This window comes from Coenobita brevimanus, chromosome 24 (assembly GCF_032717465.1).
Source record: "Coenobita brevimanus isolate Jiangsu-jjx chromosome 24, ASM3271746v2, whole genome shotgun sequence".
Lineage (NCBI taxonomy): Eukaryota > Metazoa > Arthropoda > Malacostraca > Decapoda > Coenobitidae > Coenobita > Coenobita brevimanus.
Window position 1 is genome coordinate 25101757 of NC_136977.1, and position 6000 is coordinate 25107756.

The following is a 6000-nucleotide window of genomic DNA, read 5'->3' on the forward strand; positions in this document are numbered from 1 at the left end:
TACTTTATAACATTCAATATTTTGCTTTTCTACATTCACTCTTATACTGTATACCTGTATTTAGCTTTCATACAGTAGATGTAGAATTACCAGAAAGCCACAGCGAATAATTTATTAATTTATATATGTAGTATTATAACTTGGAAATATAAATCTCGATGACTTGAAGTAACTAAGTTTTGGGTGTTGTAACTTATAAATGGTATCATGTGACAATTTGGGAACATGATTGTGACGAGTTGGTGGCAGGATCTGGGCAAAAAGGGTAGCATGACTTGGTAGATCCAGATAACCTTACTGTAGCAGCTACTTCATTGTTTTCCGAACCTGATCTATCACCTAACTACCCCACGTTCAGTTACCGGGAAATACTGATATAGCTTGGCATATTTCACGCAGAATATTGTGTGCTACTTGAGAGAATCACTTGGTAACATTATTAGTTTCACAAGATGTCATTGTAACCTCTTCTGTACCAGGACGTATTTTTCTTACTTTTGCTCACATCAGATGACTTTACTCAGCAAACAGAATATATTGAGTTGTGAAGGGGTTAGTTTCTAAGCCCGTCATCACAAATAGTCCCCTTAAGGCATAAGAAATCGTCTGGAGGTGGCAAGAATTAGTTAATGATGGCATCCAGGAGTGGAGGGAGATTATATGGACCAAATGATTTGAATGATCTGAACGACATGACCTAAGTTTGTCGCTGCAGGCTGTCTTTGTGGCAAAATCTGGATCACTTCAATTGGGTGGACTGATTAGGCTGATACAAACTTGGATTCTGTGCTGTAAATTAACTTAAACGTGACAGCATGTCTGGCTGGGCTGGGTCTCTGGATATAAAGCTTAAGACAGCCGCTTGTATCACACCTCCAGAGGACGTGTGCTCGAGGGATTAGGAGGCTCAGTACCACCACCACCTTACCAGTATATATCTGCATGTGACCCCTTACCCTTCCTTTGTATATGTTAGTTGTGCCCATTGTAACTTTTCTTCATTGTTCTGTACGCTAACTATGCCTTCTTTTAATGCGATGACTTTGTGTTTAGTTAATATCATTCAAACTACAAATACTAGGTCTGTTCAGAAAATACCTGACCTTAGGCCCTTTAAAAAATTAGTTAACCTGTTAACCTAAGACATTAATCCCCCTCAAAGTAGGCCCCTTCTGACTTGACACACGTAGCCTAGCATTCTTTCCATTGCCTGAAACTTTCTTCAAAATCGGTTGTCGGTGTCTCCTGTAGGTGCTTCGTCTCATTCGTCATAATCTCTTCTCTCGTCTCAAATCGGGAACCCTTCAGCGCAGTTTTGAGCCTGGGGAATAATCAAAAGTCGCATGGAGCCATGTCTGGCGAGTAGGGAGCCTGCCGGACCTGCAGGATGTTGTGCTTGGCCAACAATTCCAGAATCACTCGTGAGGAATGGACAGGGACGTTGCCATGGTGCAGCTTTCACCTTGCCGCATTCCAAAGTTCTAGTTTCTTCCGCCGAACTGCGCCACGAAGACGACTGATAACACCGAGGTAGTAATATCTGTTGAGAGTCTGACCTTGTGGTGCGTATCGGTGGTGCACAACACGGTAGTCGGGAAAAAAAAAAAAAAATGCATTTCACCTTGCTGCGGACCTGTCGTTTTTTTTTTTTTTTTTTTTTTTTTCCCAGGCGACCCTGTATGCATCCACTGGGACGACTGTGCTTGGTTTCTGGGTCGTACCCTTACACCCATGTCTCATCACTAGTGATAACAGTCGTCAGAAAGTCTGGATCGCGGTTAACATGTCTTGAGCAGCGTTCATTCGATAGAAGAGATCACGACGAATGAGACGAAGCACCTGCAAGAGACAGCGAACACCGACCTTGAAAAATGTTTCAGGCAATGGAAAGAACGCTGGGCTACGTGTGTCAAGTCAGAAGGGGACTACTTTGAGGGAGATTAATGTGCTAGCTCAACAGGTTAACTATTTACTTTTTTTTTTTTTTTTTTTTTTTTAGCCTAATGTCGGATACTTTCTGAACAGATCTTGTATATATTTACTTTACTAAACGTTGAAGACAGATGTGCTGAAAGAATTCAAACAATGTCCACTGGCCATTCAGTGCTATAATGAAAATTTCATTGTGTCCGCCTTTATATGATTTTGCCCAAGTATGGAGGGACTTGATGAACCGAATACGTGAATAAGATAGAAACGACCTACACAGCAAGTCCATATTATGATACGATAGGCAAAATAAACCACTATGGCAGAGGTGATAGTTTCCTAAACTAAGAAGAGCTACTGTCAATCATATGAGGATCAGGAACTATATTTTCAGAAAAGCCAGAGGTGTGCCACCCCTCCCCCACCCCGATCTCGCACGCCTCTCCCTAACCACCTACCCACCCCAGCATCCCCTCACCCTTCCCAGCCATCCTCTTTTTCGCCTCCTCATGTCGCCTCCTTTGCTGCCTTCTCTGAGGCATTCCTCTCTCTCTCTCTCTCTCTCTCTCTCTCTCTCTCTCTCTCTCTCTCTCTCTCTCTCTCTCCTGACCTCCGCGCCATTTTTTCCCAAATCCTATACCTCTTCTCGCCTCTCCTTCCTGTTGCCCTCCCCAGTGCCTTCCTCTCCATCTCCGCCTTTCTTCTCATTGCACATTTTTTCGTATTCCTCTATCCTCCCTACCTGCTTTTAGCGTCGTCTCTTTCCTTCTCTCCCTCTGTCACACATCCCTACTCTCTCATTCTACTACTTCCCCCTCTCCCTTTCCCCTTCCCCATCTCCCCTGCCTGCTGACCCCCGTTTCTCTCTCATTCCTTCTCCCACCCGCCTCCCTTTCTCTACTCTTGACCTATCTTTTTGTTACCCTTGTTTTATTCTAAAGGTTCAGTCATACTCTTGTAGAAGCTGCCTAGCACAGGCCTACTGCTCTTATGTTTTTATGTATGTTTTCTCTCCCGCCTCACTTCAAAGACATTTTGAACATCCACGACGAGACTAAATCTGTTGACGTAGTCTGTCTCGATTTTCAAAAGGCTTTTGACAAAGTTCCACACAAAAGACTCCTTCAGAAGGTAAAGGCACATGGTTTCAGTGGCATTGTGCTCGGATGGATCGAACTTTGGCTCACCAGTCAAAGGCAAAGAATTGTAATAAATGGAAAAGAATTAGACTGGTTAGACGTTACAAGCGAAGTGCTATAGGGTTCAGTGTTAGGTTCTGTTCTTAATATATATAATAATGATATTAGTGAAGGATTGTTTTATAGGATTTCTAAATTTGCCTATGATCGCAAAATAGGTAACAGCAGATACGGCATTACAGAGGCAGGCAGTTCAGAGAGATCTAGATCTACTGTTTAATTGGACCAAAAGATGACAAATAGACCTCTTTATTAAGAAATGTAAAGTGTTGAACATTGACATTAAAAACGTTAGGTCCAGTTAGAACATAAAATACTGTATGTTCAAAGTGATACTGTGAACCATGAAAAAATAAGTGATAAATTATTTGAAACAAAGCAGTGTACAGAGGCTATTTAAAAGCTCATAAATTTATTTGATTCATAGGTACAGCATTCGAATATAAAGCCGTAAATATCGTCCTCACTTTGTACAGTTCCTTAGTACACCCGCACTTGGAGTATTGCATTCAGTTCTGGTCACTGTATTATAAAAAGATACGGGGAAACTTGAGAATGTACAGTGAAGGGTGACAAAGATGATACCAAGACTGAGACATAAACCATACAAGGAACATTTATACGATCTGGAGCCCGTTATCTTAACTAAACGCAGGTTACGAGCAGATTTAATTCATGTTTCAAAATATTCAAAGAACACAATAATATGGCTATCTATAATACTTCACAGTCGATTGCTCAAATTTTACAGTAGGTAAGTAGCATAAAACTGTTGGCAAACGATTTCAATCACAAGTAGCTAAGGATTTCTTCTTTAATAGAGCTGTAAAAATATGAAGAAACTGCCCTCCAATGGAGTAAACTTTGATGCAGTAATAAGCTTTAAAAATCGCTTGGATATGTATGTCTTCCAATCCCAGCTAATTATGTTCACTCCTGAATAATAAATTTCTGCAGTGAATGTTATTTTTTCTTTTATCAGAGCATAGATGATACAAACTCCAACATAACTTCGATAAATAATGTTGACTTAATGTCACATTCCTTTTCAGGCAGATAGTGTAGAATAAAATTTCCTTTCCCTTTTTCCTATGATATTTCCATAACACTTTTTCAATGCTGCATGGTGGTCCTTCTCACAATTCCCTGTCGGCTGCGACTGGAGGGCTTGGTGAGTGGAAGAGAGCATTCCTAATTTTCTGTTGTCTTCTTTAGCTGATACAATAGTTTAATTAGTTATAACCTTCCCTATACTAAATAGCCACAAAAGGACCAATACGTCTATTGTTGTTTGCTTTCCTTTGTACTCCTTTGTACTCCTCACCCCGATCTATCTTCCTACACTGTCGCTGTCATTCACTGGCCCCTTCACCTCGGGTCAGTGAGAAGGAGAGGGAGAGGAAGTGACATGATCAGTCCCACAGACATCGTATTTATTCCCCCACCACTTTTTATCCGTCTGCAAAATCTGTGTTCCTCTTAACTCAAGCTCTTCTTAGTTTATTATTCCACGGGTAATGGACATAATGAACTGCATTTTGGGTATTATGTTTGCTAGAGGTCTGAAGCTGCCTTGACAAAGTAAATTTCTAACATCCTACATGAAATTTTGTACCACAAGATAAAACCAGAGCTGCAAGGCATGTCATTCATCGTACGACATTTCTCCTCCCTCTCCACCAGCCCATCTCACTCAAACAATTACCCCCCTTACTTAGTGATAGACAGATATGGATTTTCGCCACAAAAGATCCACTATTGATATACTCAGTCTTCTGACTCACATACCATCCATCAGACAACTGACCAACATGGAGAAACTTATGGAAGGAGCCCTCTGACATTTCTAAAACTTTTGACAGGTGTAGGAACCGTTCCCTGCTATCCAAACTCCCTTGTTAAGGCCTAACATCTTTTGTTCCTGTGATTTTTTCATATCTCAGTGACGGAAAAGATAAGAGTTAGAGTAGATGCTAATAGTATATTTCAATTTCCACTAGATCAATGTCGGTGTTTTCCTCAAGGATCAGTTCTGGTTCCAACCCAATTCCTAATTCCTAACCAATAGATATCTTATCATCTGCTATAATCCCATCTATTTTCATATGCAGATGACTCAACACTTCACAGTTTAATTTCACAGTTAAACACTCTTTCACAAAAGTTCAGTATGTCTATATTACAACTCAGTTCACCAATCTCCATAAATTAAGACTTATCTAAGATCTTGAATGGAGATAAAATAACGATGTCTCATTGAATGATAGTACAACCAAACATATCTAGTTGCCTGATAGATATAATTGCCCTGATTCCTATACTACCCTCAATGCTACTAATATTCCAAGATCTGAGGTAGAGTGAAATTATAGGTATTTCACCTAACACTGCCTCAGCTGGACCTCTCATTAATTTGAATCACTTGCTAAAAATCTCTTCAGAAAAATTTGGACTATTGTACCAGAGTCCAGCCTTTCTTCACTAACGAGCAACTGGCAATAATTTCTAAGAGTCAATTACACTTTCTACTGGACTATTGCTCACCCTTGTGGAGTGGATGTGGAGAGAGTGCACTAAAACAATTTGACAATATTCAGAACAAGGCTGTTAGAATTATTGATAACCCAACTGATATAAATAAACAATCTCCCCTACAGAAGTAAGAAGAAATATTTGTCTCACTTGCATCATTTTACAGGTACTTTTATGACAAACGCTCAGACAAAGTTACATCCATTATTGCCACCTCTCCACGCCTTCCCCTGCGCTACACGGACATCTGGTAGCGCTCATGACTGGACTGTCATACTGCCTTATTACAGAACTTCTAGTTTATCGGAATTCTTTTATTACCCGAACAGCATCTTTTTGG